The 20,483-nt window shown below is 37.7% G+C and overlaps 1 long non-coding RNA gene across 1 annotated transcript in view; it reads left to right on the top strand.

Annotated features, from left to right (window-relative positions):
* The window catches only part of LOC123393485, a 58,020-nt gene that overhangs the window by 33,407 nt on the left and 4,130 nt on the right, over window positions 1-20,483 (top strand). Inside the window, exon 3 of the long non-coding RNA XR_006608273.1 lies at window positions 3,497-3,641. This is a non-coding gene — a long non-coding RNA (uncharacterized LOC123393485). The remainder of the gene's footprint in view (window positions 1-3,496; window positions 3,642-20,483) is intronic.

The raw sequence follows: 20,483 nt of genomic DNA, 5'->3' as shown, positions 1-20,483 counted from the left end.
GATTTCTGATGCAATAGGGTGAACAGAATGCATCGCTTCCATTCTCTCCTGGAAGCCTATTAAAGTGACAATAATCATATTTAAAATATATAGGCCTAAAATATATATATAAAGAAAAAACAGGAAAGAAGACACAGAGAATAGGAAACATCAATATGCTTTGGAGGATGGAAAGCTGTTGACTTAGAAGATCTTCAGCAAGAAGAAAGAGAACCAACCTGCAAAACTTGAGAATGTGCAGAAAGGGAATGTGAGGTGCAGATCCGGGATTAAGAGAATCGTTCAAAAGTCTGCCTAAGAGACATTTAGATCTCAAAGAGCCTGGTGACTTCCCTTCCCATTTCAGACTTAAGATTGATTCCTGCGGAGCCTGAATCAAAAAGATTCTGAGGTTAAGGACAGTAGGTACAGAAAGCTCCAGGGGAGCTGAGGGGCTAAAAATAGGTAGATTAAGTAGAAGTCCATGTATTTATCAAAGAAGCACATCCTCACCCATTACTAGCCCTCGTTCTCTCTCCGGGTCCCTAAACACCTGCAGCCAGGTACAAGACTCCAGTCTCTTTCTTGCAGAAACTGAATGGCCATTTTGTGCAGACTCAAAGCCATTCTTAGGCGCTCAGAGTCTCAAACAAATAGAGAAAAAAACCTCAAAGAAGAAAACAATTCCCAAAACAAAGGATCCAACAGAGAAGAGGGTGAGGGAATTTCCCAGTATAATAGCAAACAAAAGTGAAGAGTAACAATTCATAAAATGGGGCCAGAAAACAATCAGTCAAGATTGAAGCAGGAGAGCAAAAGTTTCTGGAAATAAACTAAAAATGGAATTCAGATTATCTGACAAGTATTGGGTTATATGAAAACTTATTTAGATGACTCCAAAATGAATAATTGAGACAGTTATTAACTCCAAGGAAAGAGAAGATAGAGTAATCATGGTATACTACTAGATTGAGCACTGAAAAATATGTAGACAGCCAAAATAATATAAATATGGGATAAAATACAGATAAATCGGTGGTTTAATTATATTAGGATTGTATTTATATATATAATATAATATGTTTTATTGTATCATATATATCAGAACTGGAGCTTTCTGTACCTACCATCCAATTATATTGGGAAGGAGGGGAAGCAGGGTAGTTGTATAAGAGCTATATCTTCATTTATCAATGTAAAAAGATCAGTTAATCACATATAAAATACTATATCAAGATAGAGCATCATAAATATAGAACTCTTATGTAGAAAGGTAAATCCCAGAAGACATACGGTAAGGATCAGAAACTGATGGGTGTCGGAGCACAGGGAGAGGTGGGTCATTTTTGAAAAATTTAACTGTCAAGAAAACTATTCGTATTATATTCCCTTATTTTAATTAGTGGAAAGTAGTAATATATGGGCTTACATTCTGTGTTTCTCAACATATTTTAACCCATGATTGCATTTGATAAATAAACAAACAAAAAAACCACCACCTGGGTGGCTCAGTGGGTTAAGCCTCTGTCTTGGGCTCAAGTCAAGTCCTGGGATGGAGCCCTGCATTGGGCTCTCTGCTCAGCAGAGAGCCTGCTTCCCCCTCTCTCTCTGCCTGCCCCTGTGCCTACATGTGATCTCTCTCTCCATGTCAAACAAATAAATAAAATCTAAAACAAAACCAACCACCAAATCCATATATTCTTTCAGTGTTATTTGGAGATTAGAATAAAACAAACTTGGTGACTAAAAACAATTTAAAGCAATGCGACAAAATGCTGTTTTGCCCCTCTTGCCCCTACTCCAGAATTAAATAAGAACATTCCTTTCCATCCTTGCAAAGATAACAACTGTTCACTTTTTCTCATTTCCTGGCTGAGGATCTCGGTGTCTCCTTATTTCAATCAATCCAATTTAATGCATTCAATACAAACTCTTTTCTCTCTGGCTTTCAGTGCCTGTTCTTCTCCTTCCCTGCCCTCTACCTATCTAACCTTATTTTCCATTACATCACAGTGGGCAACTCCTGTAAAGTTAGATGGCTCTCTCAGAACCAGGCATACATACCCTGGGCCATGCCTGCTTTCATCCTTTAGGTCAAGCTCTTGCCTAAATACTTCGGCCCATCTCTTCTGGACCAGACCCAAGTCTTCCTGTCCTTCAAAACCTGCTTCAAGAGGAACAAAGACTTTTCTTATCATAATTCTACTATCTTATCATCTTCGAAACTTTGGCTTTTATCATTAAAACTTACAGAAGAAAAGAAAATTAATGAAAGTCACATTTTATGACCTACTTGGGCAAAAAGGAAATTTAGACAAATGAACATTTGTCCAAATTCAAGAGACTGTACTCAATCTATTGGGTTGGCACCTACCATTAATTTTCAAAATGTGATGTGCCAGTGATATTTTTCAGCATGATGCCATTCTCTATGAAGGAAAGATCATCTTTTTAAAGCACCTAGTCCCAACAACATGAGACTGTTGGAAGGGATAAATAGCAAATTAAGGCTAGATTGAGAAAAGCCAATAAATATGATAAAAGTTTTATATTGATCTTGCCTCTTAATTATTTAAATGTTCAAATTTTTATTGCATTTATTGTACAACAACATAAGAATACCAAAGAACAAAAACAGAAAAAATTATCTCTACTTCTATCACTCAAACTGTCTTCACTTGTTCACGTACTCTTCCATTTCTCAACCCTATGCATATGTAATTTTACATAGAAAGCATTCTAGTTTTTACCCTTGGTATTGTAAACATTTTCATGTTGTAAATCCTTCTCTGCACTTCACATGTTAGTATTTATACAATAATCCATCTCTTAATACCCATATGAGAATTCATCTATTGCAGTACCATAATTATTTGTGTCTCTATCATTATTCATTTATAATTCTTTTCAGTCATTCAGTAAAAAAAAATTTTTTTTCAGCAGACTGTGAGCAAATAGGCAATCATATGCACTGACAGTACTTATCAAATTTAAAATGGGCATATCCTCTAACCTAATCGATCTACCTTGTTGAATCTATCCTTGAGAGATAATTATAGAAGTTGCAAACATAAATATGCTATTTGCTGCATTATTTAATGGTAAAAACTAAAGATGATCTAAATGAGCCAGAGTAGTATAATAGCTGAATAAATTTTGGTATACCTGTATATAACATTAAAGGGTGATTAAAAATAATGAGTTAGATCTGTTTGGGTTGACTTGGGTTGATAAACTGATGAATGGCAGTGTGAGGGTGGGAAAGGAAGTTTAGATAAGTAGGAGGAGCTCATTGTTGTGGGAAAATGCTATATGGGTATGCTTATAATAAATACATATATACATGTTTGCGCATACATAAGAAATTGATATAGACCAGCAATTACTTTTTTCTTTATATCCTTCAGTAGTATTTGAATTACCACAAACACATATTATTACTTTTTAAGTTTTTGAATAATAAAATATAAATTATCTAAATAATACTCATTAAGGAATTATTACTTTATTTTCATAGATGGTCCACTCCAGCAGCTCTTTTTAACTGCTCCAGAAGGAACAGGAGACTTGGCAAAGCTGGTCAGTCCTCTCTACCTAAAAATGAGGAGATCTCAATCTTCTCTAGAGTCAAACTCATTTTGGATCACCAGTATATTCATTAGGTAATGAAAATCAATTTTGTGTTATGATTTGTTACTGTATGATTTGTTACTGTTTGATTTGTATACTGAAGGGTTTCCCAGCATTTTACTGTTGACATTTTGAGCCAAGTAATTCTTTGCTGTCAGGGATGTCCTTAAACTCTACCTACTAGATGTCAGTAGTGGGCTTCCCTTCCAGTTGTGACAACCAAAAAATATCTTTAGACATGGCCAAGTGTTCCAGGTTGGGAACTGATATAATACAATAGTATTTAGCCACTAGAAAGAATGGATTAATTCTAAATATATTAATAGAAATTACCTCCAAGGTAAAATATTAAGTGAAAGATGAAAGGTCCAAAACAGTGTTCTGAGTATGTAGACAATATACTGATGCAGAAAATATAGTATGGAGTCAGCTACCTGGAGTAAAATCCCAGCTCTTCTCAACTAGCTGTGTGACCTTGGACAAGTTACCCAACCTCTCTATTCCAACATTTCTTTATTTTTAAAAGATACTATCATATGGTTAAGCATATTTCATACAACTAGTATGAGGATTAAAGGGATCAATTTCTGTAAAATACTTAGAAGAGTGTCTGGCATAAATGTTTTCATTTGTGATTATTATCATCAGCATCATTTGTGAAAATATAATATTGATAGACTATCTCTGGAAATATTTATAAGAAAACTGGTGAGAGTGGTTTCCTCTGGGCAAAGAGGTTAGGAAAAACATAATTTATAATGGATGCTCTTTGGGGATTTTAAATTTCTTCTACTATTATTTATTCAAACATTTTAAAAAGGCAATTTAGTTTGAAAAGGTTTTATGAACATATGTTGAGCTCCTACCTTTTATTTTTTAAAAAGATAGATTAAAACTTCTGGGAAACTAGCCATTTTATCTATGCTGCTAAAATAACCAAAATCTCCTTGTTGGCAATAACAAGTTAACATCAAAATTGTCTCTACCCCCTGCCCCCACCACCCTGGGGTAGGAGAAAAAAACATAGAGAGTCTTCATTCATTTGCAGTTTAAAATAATAACAATTTCATCTGGCCTTATTAAATGTCTCATTTTATAGTAAATTCCGTGTTTACAGAAATAGGAAGGCAAAGTGGCAGATGGTTCAAAATATTGTGTAGCTTTATAATGTGATTTTTTACTTCTATTTGAATATAAGTATGTCTCACTAGCACAAATGTCTATACTAAAAGTCACTCTAACATTGGAGAGGCATTAGAATTGTGAATTAATAAGTAAAGGGAGAAATTTATTAGAACATGTAGGTTTTTTTTAATTAATTAATTTACTTGAGAGATCAAGCAGGGCAATGGCAGAGGGAGAAGAGAATCTCAAGCAGACTCTGAGATGAGTGCAAAGCCTGACACAGGGCTTGATCTCACAACCCCAAGATCATGACCTGAGCCAAAATTAAGAGTCAGATTCTCAACTGACTGAGTCAGTCAGGCACCCCGGAACATGTAGTTCTAATAGTGACAGGAATGCAGTTATTTGCAAAGGTTTACAAAGAAACACCCACTGCAGTGAAATATGAGAAAGAATCAACTGTTGAAAAGATGGTAAGGAGAAAACCTAGATTTCTAGTTTGGCAAATAAAGAACTTAGAAGTTGCCACGTGGTCCTAACAACAAGAACTTTAACAAACAGAAAAATCAACAACTCCTCTTAGATTCCTCAGAGAAATGAAGTCACAGGGCAAAGCCACTCCCTCCAAAATTGGAGAGGCAGATAGTTAGATACAGAGAATTACAACTCACCAGAGCAGAAACCTCTGTGGAAACCGGGACTGGGATGACATGATTGTCTGTAGAAAAATATGAAATAATCACCACCACCAACAAAAAAAACTTACTGGAGCCATTAATGATTATAACAAGATTTCAGGATATAAGGTTTATATGTAAAAGTCACCTGCTGTCCTATATACCAGCAATGAATAAGTGGGATTTTGAATTTAAAACATATTACCATTTACATTAGCACCCCCCAAAATGAAATAAGTGAAATAAATTTAGCAAAATATGTACAAGATCTATGTGAGGAAAATACAAAACTCTGATGAAAGATACCAAAGAAGAACTAAATAAATGGAGAGATATTCCATGTTCACGTGTAAGAAGACTCACTATTGTCAAGATGTCAGTTCTCCCCAATTTGAACAATAGGGTCAATGCAGTCACAATCAGAAGCCCCATGTTATTTTGTTGTATCAACTGACTGATTCTAAAATGTACATGGAGAGCAAAGGACCCAGAATAGCCAACTCAATTTTGAAAGAGAAGAATAGAGTCAGAAGACTGGCACTATTTGACTTGAACACTTACTAGAGAACTACATTAATCAAAACAGCATGGTATTGGTGAAGAGAATAGACAAATATTTCAATGGAACAGAACAGAGAACCTAGAAATAGATCTACATAAATAAAGTCAGCTGATGTTTGACAATGGAGCCAAGGTAATCTTTTCAACAAATGGTACAACTGGTCATCCACATACCAAAAAAAAAAAAAGAATCTAGATACAGACCTTATGCCCTTCACAAAAATTAACCAAAAATAGATCATAGACCTGAATGTAAAATGCAAAACAGTAAAACTCCTAGGAGGTAATATAGGAGAAAACCTAATTGACTTTGAGTATGGAGAAGACTTTCTTTTTGAGATTTATTTATTTATCTGAGAGAGAGGGAGGGAGAGAAGCAGACTTCCCACTGAGCGCAGAGCCCCATGCAGGGCTCTATATGGGGCTCATTCCAGAGCTTGACACAGGGCTTGATGAGGGGCTCAGCCCCATGACCCTGAGATCATGACCTGAGCTGAAATCAAGAGCTCATTGTTTAACCGACCAAAACTCCTACGTACCCCTGGAGATGACTTTTTAGATACAAAACCAAAAGAACAATCAATAAGAGAAATAACCAATAAACGGACTTCACTAGAATTAAAATCCTATGCTCTGTGAAAGGCGATGTGAAGACAAGCCACATAGTGGAAGAAAATATTTGTAAAACGTATATCCGATAAAGAACCGAATGATGTTACTGAATTATACAAAGAACTCTTTTTTTTCCCCTGTAGAATTATTTGGCACATTTCTATATGAAAAAAATTAGAAACCATTTGATACACCTAAAACACATGTACTGTGTAACTGAAGCACCTATCTTTAGCATCTGAAATATGAGCTCTTGGATAGGGCTGTAATTGTAGATAGCACATCAATTCCCAAACTGAAAGATTCCCTTATTTATCTCGAAATTGCCATGGGAAATGCTAGTTGTGCAATATTAACCATCTCTCCTAAGGGAACACTCTCCCAATGCTTAGACATGACATTTATCTTCACTAAACACATATCCTTTGCCAAACCTGTTTGAAAAGCAATTCATTTGGAAGGTTTAGTTGATCACTCTAGTTTGCAGCCAACACACCTCCTAGTCCTGCAGTCAAAATTTGGAGCATGATTTCAAGCCAGGCAGAATCCCATACATAAAAAAAAAAAAAAAACTACAAACTAAACCCTAGTAAAACAACCCAGAGTAACCATATAATCAAGATGAAAGGTTCACTGCTAAGCTAGATTAAAATTATATCTATATAAAACACACAGAAAAATATTTTGTTGTTGTTTTTATGGTCAAAATAAACCAACCAAACTCTTTAATTTTCTCCCTTCTCTCTTTTTTTTAAAGTATAGGTCTTGCCTTTTTTTTTTTTTAAGATTTATTTATTTATTTATTTATTTAAGGGAGAGAGAGAAAGAGCATGAGCTGGGGGAGGGGCAGAAGGAGAAGCAGACTCCCTGCTGATCAGGGAGCCCAATGATAGGGCTCAGTCGGGGATCCAGGACTCCAGGATCATGACCTAAACCAAAGGCAGATGCTTAACCAACTGAGCCATCCAGGCGCCCCTCCCTTCTCTTCAACTAAAGAATTTCTCTTCTGTGTGGTACAGTTTAACCGTTAAGACTACGGTTCTGCAGTCACACTCCCCGCATTTGACTGGCATTTCCACCACTTCCTAGCTCTACACCCCAGCCCAAGTTACTTAACTTCCTCAGGGCCTCATTTCCACCTTCTGTAGGAGAGGGCAGGCAATAAATACTACAGGATAAATTAGATAATGCAAGTAAAGTGATTAGAACAGCATTGGCACAGAAAATACTTGCTGATTATTATAATTATTTGACACTACTGTAGTTCCTCATTTAGTTTCCCAGTTGTCCATCTAAGTCTTTCAACTTACAATATCAAATTGCCATTATATGTCCGTGCCACTAGTACAATACTCAGCACATAGCATGGACTCACTATATTTTTCTTAGAAGAAAAGAGTGTGGGAAGGAAAGAAAAGAGAGAAAGGAGGGAGGTAAGATGAAGAGAAGGGAGTAGAGAAGAGAAGTGAGAGGCGGGTGGGGATGAAGAAAAGAGAAGGGGAGGGGAAGGGAGGGGAGGAGAGGAGAGAGGAGAAAAGAAGGGAGTAAAACTGAAAACGTATGTCGTAAGGAGTAGAAAACCGATCATAATATGCCGTGACTTCATGTTTGCAAATAGAAGTCTCCTGTTCATTTCACAGGTAACTTGATTGTTCTTCCAAATCTACTTATTTAATACTTTTGATATATATGTACAATCACAATGGTTTGACTACTTTATAGGTACGCTTTCTGGTTAGCTTTCCAAAACTTTTAAAACACCGAGTCCATTTAGTTCACACACAAGCATTGGAAAATACGAGGGAACACATAGCATGAAGCATCAATTCATGTACACAGGCTAATTCAGAGCTTAGTTTTTAGACTTGCTAACCTCAGAGCATTTCGGTGGGTAGGTACGGGCCAAATGATTAGTTTGATTTGTTCATTTAGAAGTTTTATAATCTTAACAAAAAATAGACAGTTAAGCATCTGCCTTCAGTTGAGGTCATAATCTTGGGGTCCTGGGATCAAACCTCCCATGGGGCTCCTTACTCAGCAGGGAGCCTGCTTCTCTCTCTCATCACTCTGCCCCTCCCCACCCTGCTCATGCTCCCTCTCAATGTCCAATAAATAAATAAAATCTTTGAAAAATAAGATAAAATGTAAAAATACATTAAAAACTGGTCATTATCCTGCTAATTTAAGTAAATGCAATTATAATGAATTTGGAGGATCTAAATGATCTAGTTTGGCCTCCTAAATTTTCCCTTAATAGTCCATTTTTCTCTTCATTTTCTAGCTGATAAACTTAGTACAAAGTTACTTGTTTATAATTTGAAGTGACCTATTTTTCATGATTTTCCAAAAATGTTACTTCCTATAGAACAAATATCTTTTAAAAAATATTTTTCAAATATTTTATAAAAATTTGTGCTCTCTTGATAGAGTATTTTTATTCACTAAAGAAACATTTTCTTGTTTATATTCTTGTGTGGGATAGTTCTTTTAAAAACCACTCTAATTATCCAAATATTTATCTTACAAGTGGGATCATTTTTGTGACTGCTTCATTACTATGGGAAGAATACAGTGTTTTACTACAAAAGGACACAAAAAGCCCTTTAATTCTGGAAATTCTTGCCCTTGTGTCATAAAAACAGCCTAGGATTATGGAGGAAAAAAGATTAGAAGGTAGTGTCTATAATCGTAGACAAAACTATGCCCTAAACTAGCTACAAAAAATAAGTCTTTTTAAAAACATCACACTCAGAACCCTTTAATTTAACTTTGCTTTGCCTTTGAAGGAAAAAATTCCTTGAACTCTAAGTGGCTTTTAGATTTTAACTCTAGTCTCTCATTGAAGCTTTCAAGTCCCAAAGTCACTATTTGTTGGATTACAAGCAACATTTGTAGGAGACACCCCTGCCCATGTTCGTGTACTTGCCAAGTACCATTTCTAGAGCTCATTTCCATCCTGTTGACCAAAGTGGGAGGTCATGATATACCCAGTGGGTAGAACAAAGGCTATGAGAGCAACCCTGTTGTTTTCAAAGTCTCTATCTTTCTCACGTTGACTTTTTTTTTTTTTTAAGATTTATTTATGTATTTGAGGAGGAGAGAGAGAGAGAGAAGGGCAGGGGAGGAGGGTGGTGGGGGAGGGGAAGAGGGAGAGAGAGTCTTAAGCAAATTCCCTGCACTGAGCCACTGGGGCTCCATCTTACCACCTTGAGATCATAACCCTGAGATCATAACCTGCACCAAAACCAAGAGTGGGACACTCTGCGACTGTGCCACCCAGGAGCCCTTCTCAAGCTGAATTCTTAAATGTACTAAATAAAAGTGGAAAGGAGGAGAGGTGGAAAAATTATTTTTTTCTTGGCTTATTCAAGACTGGGCAAATGCCTATCTTAAATCTCATAGGAAGTCTGGGTTATTGGATATTCACATAATGACCACAAAAGGGAAAAATGTAATCAGGTAAACATTAAAATAAATTGCAAAAAAAAAAAAAAATGTGACCTGCATGAGTGGTTCTCAGCCCCAGGACATATTAGAATCGCCTGGAAAGCTTTTAAATACTGTGAAATGCCTTGGCCCCCACCCCCTTGGGATTCTGACTAAATTGTCCTGCAGTGGGGCCTACACACTGGCATTTTTCAGATCACCGAGATGGTTTTAGTGAGCAGGAGGGCTGATAACACAGTTCTGCATCTAACCAATTAAATACTTGGGTAGATTTTTAACCAGAGGAGTTGGTTACTTGTGAGCAATAAACTTTTGAGCAATAAACACTCACAAAGGGCTTGCACATGCCAGGCACTGTGTTAGGTTCTGAGAATACAAAACTATTTGAAAAGGAAAGACTTTGAAAAATAAGAACATGAATGGCAGTAACAGCTAAAATATTTTCTAATAAGAAATGAAGATCAACAGCTCTGGTCTTTCAGGTTTTCACTGACTCAGGTCATCACTAGAGTTAAATGTCAAAAAGGGATGCCCCAAAAGCCTTCCCTCAGATTTATACACAATCAGGTTTTAATGAAAAATCCTGACAGTAAAAAATGTCCATCACTTAACTATGAATAAGCCAAGAAACCTCTCATAACACAAAAGAGATGGAAATCACAAATACTGAAAAGCAAGAAAATGCAAAGAAATCAGTTCAGGCTAGTGATTTCTGGTAGAGTGAGGAGGCTACCTACCCCCAGGAGAAAAGCTGAAGTGATGAGATGACTTTGAAAAATTAAAGTTAAGGAAAAATCCCCAACTTCCTCGGCCAGAAATTTAATGTGGCTTTATTTTTCTTGATATAGAAATTCTAAGGAAACGTAATAATCCATATTCAACTATAAAGGCAAAAAGATACTCCAGAGTTAAGTGAAATTGCCTGCAGATTATTAATAAATGAATTAGACTTGATTCATAAAAGGAGACTTTGACAGAAGCTGAGGGTGTGAACTTAGAAAAGCATAAACAATATCTTGGGCTTTATTTGAATACCCAAACAATAAAGATCAGTGCCAGCATTATGACCTGCAGTAACATATATTGGTCTGATTGCAAAGCAAGAACTAATAATTGTGCTTCATGAGGAAAATCTAGAGAGTACACAGCACATATTAGAAGATATTGATTAAAAATACCTCAGGTTTAGGGATGCCTGGATGGATCAGTCGGTGGAGCATCTGCCTTTGGCTCAGGTCATGATTCTGGGGTCCTGAAATCAAGCCCCGCATTGGGCTCCCTGCTCAGCGGAGAGTCTGCTTCTCCTTCCTCTGCCCCTCCCCCTACTTATGTGCGCTCTCTCGCTCTCTCTCTGTCAAATAAAAAAAGAAAATATTTTAAAAAAAATACCTCAAGTCTTCCTCAGATTTAAAATTAATCTCAATGCAAAGACCACCAGAAAGAAAGCATTCTTCTTGAGAAAATGGTAACATTTATCTTTACTCTCCTCGGACTTCATTTCCTGAGAATCGCAATGCTTTTTCAATTATGAGTTATCTGAAGGAGTTCTTATCATACACTCCTTGTATGTATGTTTACTATCATCCCCACCACTAGTAATAGTACAGATTTCGATGACGGGACCATTCATTGAGCCCTTCTGTATAGCAGGTCCTTTGTCATACTAAGCATTTTCTATAGTACCTCATTTAATCCTCATGATTGACTTATTTATTCATATTTTAAGAATGAGAGGACTGTGGCTACTCGACATTTAAAAATTTGCCCAAGATTACAGAATTAGAAAGTAACAGAACTAAACCCCAAGTTCTTCAGTTTTCTTTTTCTTTTCCAATTTGGAAGTCTAACATATTGCAATAACATTCACACTCTGTAGGAAAATCCTAAAATATAAAAAAGTTGACCAGAGTAAAAAGGCATAGCCATGAAAGATAAGTATACAAGGATTTTCTGCATGTTTCCTTCCCATCTTTTTGTGGTACCTGTACACCAGTGCCTGTGATCTTAAATACAGAACTCGGCAACCCCACTGTGCTTGCTTCTACGTGGACTCAAAACCTGCCCTTTTTTTTTTTTTAAAGATTTTTAAAATTTATTTGACAGACAGCACTAGTAGGCAGAGAGGCAGACAGAGGGGGGAGGGGAGCAGGCTCCCCACCAAAGCAGAGAGCCCGATGCAGGACCCGATCCCAGGACCCGGGATCCCGACCTGAGCCGAAGGCAGCAGCTTAACCCACTGAGCCACCTGGGCGCCCCAAAACCTGCCCTTTTATTAGAGGTTCCCTCCTCATTCTCTGTGCCCCCCTCCATACCTAATGCTCTAGGTAGAAGTACACACAAATGCATAGAGTTACATGTCCTTTCCTATCTCCCCCATGCTTATCATTCTCTCTACCTTGTCTTCCCCTTATCAAAAAAATAAAATAAAATAAAATAACTGGCTAGAGGCACCTGGGTATCTCAGATCACTAAGTATCTGCCTTCGGCTCAGGTTATGATCTCCAGGTCCAGGGATCAAGCTCCGTGTCAGGCTTTCAGTTTGGCGGGAGCTTCTCTCTCTCTCCCTCTCTCTCTCCCCCTGCTGTGCTCTCTGTCTCTCTCTCTCCCAATGAATAAATACAATCTAAACAAACAAACAAACAAAAACCTAGCAAAAGAAGCAAAACTCAGGTGACTAGACAAACCAAACATTTCTTCAAGACACACCAAAAAAATAACAAATCACCAGGAAACAATGTCTCAAGTCTGAGTGTAGAGATAGAAGTTGCCATCAACCAGGATCTCTGAGAATGGACAGCCTGCTAGCCTTAGAACAGGAATCTAATGAAGGATGCTTTCATCTCCAGTAAACACACACAGACACACAGACATAGCTTATAACTGCCTCCCAGTGCCTTTCTTCTTGGGTCAGTATTTCTAAAACACAAATTTCAGGAGTATGGATTACTGTGACTTCTTTGAAGGGCATTTTGGAAATAGTTACAAGAATGTAAAATATAATTAACCTTTAATCAGCAGTTTCATTTTGAGAGATGTTTTCTTTAGACCTACTGAAATGCATACCCAAAAATTATGCACAAGGCTGTTAGTAGCGTAGTGTTTGTAATTGAGAAAAATTAGAAAGCACTTATGTGTCTATCAGGGAGGTGCTGGGGGCATAGAAGTGGTGCTTGCCCTGGTCAAGTTTCATTCCAGTGGATGTCTGACTTAACTTGCAGGAGCTGTCTTAGCCTAAAGCACATTCTGTGAGTTTGCCTTCGAAACCCCTCCAGTGCTACCTCAGAGAGTATCACGGAGGGAACCTAAGATTCGTTTTTTGGTAATACCAGCCCAGCAGGAACGACTAAGTGGAGGACCGACCAGCTAGGTTGTGTCATTATTTGTTTTCTTTAAATGTTCCAAGAGTGCCATAGAATTAATCCACCCTTAACATTTCTTTCTATTGAAACTCTTAAAGTAATGCCTTTCTCGGGCGCCTGGGTGGCTCAGTGGGTTAAGCTTCTGCCTTCGGCTCAGGTCATGATCTCGGCATCGGCATTAGGCTCTCTGCTCAGCAGGGAGCCTGCTTCCCCCTGCTCTCTCTGCCTGCCTCTCTGCCTACTGGTGATCTCTCTCTCTCTCCGACAAATAAATAAAATAAAATCTTTAAAAAAAATGTCTTTCTCTCCCCAAAGTGGCAAAGGATTCACATTCTCTGTTTGCCTTCCAGATTCTCATGCACTGTGACAGTGGTAGCTGAGTATCCAAATCACATTTTATTTATTATTTTTAAAAAACTGGGGGGAGGCAGCAAAGCAAAATTCATTGAGGAACAAGAGAAAGCTCCTGAAGAGGGAGGGAACCCGAGAGGGTTGCCCCCAAATCACATTTTAAAACACCAGAGTCACTATGGGGTTCCTTCCAGAATTTTCAGAAATTGGGGAGGCATGTGGAAAAGAATAAAAGTCCTGTATAGCTACTCTCCCCAAGCAGAGAGATTCAGGGACAAGGGTTATAATGCGTGTTATACCATGAATGACAAACATTTCAGAATGTGAGCAAAACATTATCTTTTGGAAAGTAATTGAGCAACATCTACCTTAAATCTTTGAATGGGGTTATAGCTAGCCCTTGTGTGCATTTTCTAGAAATTATCTACCCTTTTTCATTAATGCAACTAGTCAGGGAAAGATAGGAAAGATCAAAATCAATGTCTAAACTATGTATTTACTTTAAATAAACACAATTGTATTATTTTCATATAGTAATATATAAAAAACTACCACAAGAATCATGCCAAAAATTTTAATAAAAGATACAAAGTATCCTGCTTTAGATTAACACATTAACTATATGTAAATTGGACTCCCAGGATTTGAAAACAATTTGTCTAGAACAGTCCCTAAAATATTACACCCACCATAAATTTCTGTATCAAGCCATTTTGTTAAGCCTTGAAAAGAAACTTCAGCATAACCAAGTTCACTGTTATCACAAAGTCAGAATTAGTGAAAATTTAGAATCTTAAGGTTGAAAGAGATCTTAAAGTTTAACTGATCTAACAATCCAACACTCTAACATTTCTGCCAGTTAGAAAGCATACATTTGTTGAGCACATACTATGTGATAATTCCATGGTAGATGGTTTTTAGCCTGTTCTGAAGAAATCTACAAAAGGAAGAACTCCCCACCTCACAAAGCAACCCATTCCTCTTTGGTAAGTTCTAACTATTAACTGTGAGCTGGCGGGTGTATATCCCCCGAAACTCTTCTTACTACATTTGCCACTGACTTCCCTTTTGCAAAAATCAATGTCCTGTTTTAAATTTCATGGAGCACTTAGCACTAATGACCGCACATATTTTTGAACTTCTGTTGCAGTTTTATTTCTTCCCTCCAAATTAGATCAGATCCCCTGGTTATAACCTATTATATTGCACCCTATACTTTTCCTACAGAACACTTAAGGGAGTTTGTAAATAAATGCGTAACAGCATGGATCGTGGTGCCAGACTGCCTGGATTCAAGTCCTGCTCTAACACACACTAGCTGTGTGACCTTGGGCAGGTTTTTTTTACTTCAGTTTCCTCACCTATAAAACAAGGATAATAATGATACCTACTTCGTGGACTGCTGAGTATTAAATAACTTAATATTTACAAAGTGGTTAGAACAGTGGAACTGTTCATAAGTTAAACGGATGATTTGATTAAATTCTGTGGATCTCTACTAGATTGTAAATTCCATGAGGATAAGAAATCACATCTACTCTACTTACCATTTTATGTTCACTGCCTAGTTCCATGTCCTTTGCCTCCAAGTGTTTGTTGAACAAGTGAAGGGATAAGTGTACAAGTGAGGGAAGACTGAAACAATGAACTGGGACAGATCTTATTGTTTCATATGGAAAGATGCACCCACCCAAGGCTCATTCCACATCTGGCTCATAATGGTTACTTATAAACACCTGTCTTAGACCATTTTCCTAGAACAGTCCCTCCTTGAAAGCCCGCCACTGAATGCCCTTGGTCTTTTCGTCTGACTTTCACATTTCTGATTACACGAGCTGAGCTTTGAGAAGTGCTTCTGTTCCCTTCAGTCTTGGCAATCTGCATAGATACCACTTTCTAGCATTCTGAATGGGCTCCGTCTCTGGCCTTCAGTTTTGCTCCTGCCCTTGATTTTGGTATTTCCCCCGAATTCCAAGGTCCGCAGCTGTGTGTGTTTAAGCTGATGGGGGAACCCAGGTCTTCTGACTCGTGGGATATGACGCCATCTAGACTCTAGCAATCTGCCATTCTTGGATAGAAGGTTAGGAAATTTGGCAATCTACTACTCAGAGTACTTTTTATTCTCCTCTTTATATCTCTGAGCTAGGATCTTTCCATTTTTGGCCAGATCTAAAGGTCTGGCTCCTGTTCAAGTTTTGCCCTTCATGCATTTGATAGTCAGCTTTGCATTTGAAACTTTCCTCTGTTTTGTTCTCACTGCTATTGTTGAGTTCTCTGTCATCTTTTAAAAGGCGTATCTTAAAGCATCTGGATCCTGCAAAACACTGGGGCCATGCTAGAAATTCTTTGGCAAAAGGGAAGATTATGGGGTTATAAAATCAGCACTGCTATAAAATGGTGGCAAAGATCCACTTTGCCTCTAGGTTAAGAGTTGATAATAGGATGTGGGAGCAAAGGAATAACAGCAGTATATTTTGTCTCAAAATTTTGGAGTAGTTTCCTCATGTAAACATTTAGTCATTGGGCTGTGACTATGTACCCACTGTAAAAATATCTAGGCACAGAAGCAAAATTTGAAAGCTTCCTATGTAACTAAGTCATGGGTACCAAAATAAGTTTATCTTTCTATGTTTATTTCCTTCCTTAAGACAGAATGATTAGTAGAAGTTAGTTGAGGAGGTAGACCTCTTGGCCCTTGAAAGTCAAGAAAATTAATATAACCAAACCATAGGAAAACTAAGGTCGAAGATCACGAAAAGAGCTCTGGATAAGAGCTCTTCAAATAAATCATTTCTCACTATCTCAATTTACCCTCTGGATAGTTCAGAAGAAAACAAAGCTAGTGGTGCTTACTAGGTACATGTAACTAGATTATGTTTAGCCAGAAACAATTGCTTCTCTAAGCCTAAGACCTTAAAAGTGATAGGAGAGTCAACTCCAGATGATGTGTTTTTTTTTTAATTATTGAAATGTTCGCACCCTTCCAAATACACCCACACATGCACACACACATCACATTTCAAAGTTAGTATCTGAGATTTTTATGAATGTTGATTTTGTTGTTGTTGTTGAAGATCTATCTGGTGATACTGTTTTCAGTTTACTTGGTGGTAAGGGAAAGTTAAAAAAAATTTTTTTTTATTAAAGAGACTCAATAGGGACGCCTGGGTGGCTCAGGTGGTTAAGCAGCTGCCTTCGGCTCAGGTCATGATCCCAGCGTCCTGGGATCGAGTCCCACATCGGGCTCCTTGCTCGGCAGGGAGCCTGCTTCTCCCTCTGCCTCTGCCTGCCATTCTGTCTGCCTGTGCTTGCTCGCTCTCCCTCTCTCTCTCTCTCTGACAAATAAATAAATAAATAATCTTAAAAAAAAAAAAATAAAGAGACTCAATACCCCCATGGACTAAAATTACTGGAGTCTGTTTTTCTCTCATTTAACAGTTCCACAGGGTGAATAAGGGCGTGGCTGTGCTTTACATAGTCATTCAAGGATCCAAGTTCTCTTCATCTTTCTAATTCACTTCATTTGCCTTTCAGATCATCACACTTACCTGGTAGACTTCCTATCTTTTTTTTTTTGTTTTTCCTCTCCTCCTCAGTTTTGGGAGGCCTAGTTCTCCCTCATCAACTCAACCTCTAAAGCGTAGGGTACAAGGTTTAGTCCTCAGATCGTCTTGTTTCTCTACATTACTCACTCTCTGGGTGATCTTACACAGTCTTGCTATGTTAAATAACATCTATATTGATGGTTTCCAAATAAATACTCTTAGTTTATTTTGATCATATTTTTACTGGCCACTTAACACCTCAGTTGGAATCTCATGGGCACAACCTTGACATACCCAAAACCGAGTTCTGGATATTTCCCTCCAAGTTCTTCTGTAGTTTTCCCAACCTAAATTAATGGCAATACCATTTTTCAAGTTCCTCAAGCCAAAATCTTGATTTTATCTTTGACTCTTCCTTTTTTCTATCTCATAGCCCATATCCAGTCCCTCAGTAAATCCTCTGGGCTCGGCCTTCAACATACATCCAGAATGCAGCAGCTTCTCCTCCTCTTGCCTTGTCTATACCCGCATTTGGTCTCATTTCATCTCCTACAGTGGCCTAATACCTACTCAACATTTCAAATTCCCCTTCCCTCTCTTATTTTTCTTTTCTTTTTATGTTTTTATTTATTTATTTGACAGAGAGAGAGCACAAGCAGGGGTAGTGGCAGGCAGAGGGAGAGGGAGAAGCAGGCTCTCTGCTGAGCTGGTCTTGATCTCAACACCCTGGGATCATGACCTGAGCCAAGGCGGACGCTTAACTGACTAAGCCACCCAGGCACCCCTGTCTTATTTTTCTCCTTTGCACTTGTTTCTAACACACTGTACATAGTGCTTATTTACCTTTTTTTATTGTCCATCTGAGCCCAAGGCAGGGGAGCGGCAGGGATTCTGGTCTCTTACTCACTGATACTGCCTCAGCATTTAGAATGCTGCCTGTAAGGAGTAGACTCTCAGTAAATATTAGCTGTAAGAATGAATGATCCTTGTTTCTCCTCCATGGTCTAAGGAAGCATCCGCATGTCATGTTTCAGGGTCTGAACCTGGAAATGACACACATCACTACTATTCTCTTAGGCATCACTAATGGCCATTTCGAGCTCTGTGGGGGTTTGGAAATGGCACTTCTTGCTTGTAAGCTATGGGACCACCTAGGACTCTACAGTTTAGAAAAGGGTGGAACAGAATTTGGTGAGCAGCTGATAGTCTCCACCTTACCTGTTATTTACACAACTCATTTGTGTCCAGAATGACAACTAAACCCACTTTGGAGTCCCAGAGGTAAATTATAGGCTGAAGGTAGGCCAGGCCAGGCCATTCAATAGCATGCAAACCCAAGAGTATTTTATAAACCATTGATCACTAGTTTGCTCCCTAAAGCACGGCTGAGGCAAATCCCATTTGAAAGTCTCTGCCAAGTCCCAGATATTCTTGCTAATTGCTTTAGACAGAAACTGCCCAGAACACACAGACCATATTTTTAGACTTTTATTATTTTATTGCTCAGAGCAACCTGCAAAAGTTTTGCAGAAATAATAATAGAGAATGAAGAGAATAAAGAAGTGTGGGTGAAAACTCCTTAAATAGTATAATGAAAGAAACTTGTTCCTGAGTTTCCTATTATTATCTCCTCAATTTCTAGAACTTCTGAAATAAAACAGTGGATTAAGTTTCCTCTTCTAATAGATTATAGCAATCTACGAAATGATCTCTGGAGAGCTGAATGATATAGAAGCTTGGGGTGTGGAAAATCTACAGTCCAGAGTCCAAGCATAGATCTTTGCAGGAAACATAATCTTAGGTGTTGAAATTAATCAGTAGCCTAGCAGTGACGTTACTGTTCTTTATCTGGAATTTAAAAAGTCTTAAGTCCTTTCAGACTTTTTTTTTTAAGATTTTATTTATTTATGTGACAGAGAGAGATCTCAAGTAGGCAGAGAAGCTGGCAGGGGTGGGGAAGGTCCTCTCAGTCTTATAAAATTACTTAACTGAAGCTGATTCCCACAGTTAGCAGGTAGAATTTATGTTGTTATGCGTCAGAATATACACATAATATAAACACACACACACAAATTTGTTAATGAGGCCTACTCTTTCAGCAAATGAAACGTGTTACATATCTGAAAATAACCACAGTTCACATCAAAAAGGTTTATTATTGCCTTGCTGCAAGAATTCATGATATTTTAAGCAGTGAGTTTGTTCCTCTGCCAAAGAATCCAAAGAAACCATTTCAAATGAATACCCTTTCCTCTGATTTTCACTGTGTTCCATGAAGGGTGTTCAAATAAAGGCAGCTGGTGGGAACAAAGCAGGAAGACAGGGCCTCTCAATTGTACATGTAAAACTAATTTCTGTAGCTAAAAAATCAGCTTCTAGATGTTTCATTTAAGTCCCTTCCTTTTAAATAACTAACAGAATTTTGGATTTCATTCGATTTACAATTTATTAAATAGGTAAAACATTAACATGTAGGATATACAAAGTAGATTTATAGTTACTATTCTAGATGTTTCTTGATTATGGCTATCTCAGAAACTCAGTTTATTTATTTATTTTAAGATTTTATTTATTTATTTGACACAGAGAGAGAGCGCGCGCACAAGCAGGGGGAGCTGCAGGCAGAGGGAGAAGCAGGCTCCCCACAGAGCAGGGAGCTGGATGCAGGACTCAGTCCCAGGACCCTGGGATCATGACCTGAGCCGAAGGCAAAAGCTTAACTAACTAAGCCACCCAGATGCCCCCAAAACTCAGTTTATTGAAGAAGTTATATACCTTGATGCTCTCAGCATTTACTTATTTTTATTTTTAAGGACTTCATAATTTCCTGGTTAGAGATTATAAAGAATCTTCATATAAAGTGAGAAAATAAAACAAAGAAATTAAATAGCATTTTCCATTTTAATAATACTCAAGTATACTTTAACTATAACACCAAACAAAGCACCAACACAAATTGTAAAAGTGGAAGAGATCTCTATGCAAGGCTAAATAAAACAGTGATCAGTGATGAGACCTTTCCTTCTTTACCAGCACTTCTCAAATACTAACTAATAAATCATTAGAACAACTCCTTTAGGGATCATTCCTTAAAATATTGGTATGTTACCTAAATGGATCCTTAAGTTTCTCGAAAATTAACCGCAAAGAAAAATTAACTTTCTTCCTTCCTTCCTTCCCTCCTTCCTTTCTTTCTT

This window comes from Mustela putorius, unplaced genomic scaffold (genome assembly GCF_011764305.1).
Source record: "Mustela putorius furo isolate JIRA1106 unplaced genomic scaffold, ASM1176430v1.1 tig00000868_pilon_pilon_pilon, whole genome shotgun sequence".
NCBI classification, from domain to species: domain Eukaryota; kingdom Metazoa; phylum Chordata; class Mammalia; order Carnivora; family Mustelidae; genus Mustela; species Mustela putorius.
This window is presented reverse-complemented; position numbering and strand designations above follow the sequence as displayed.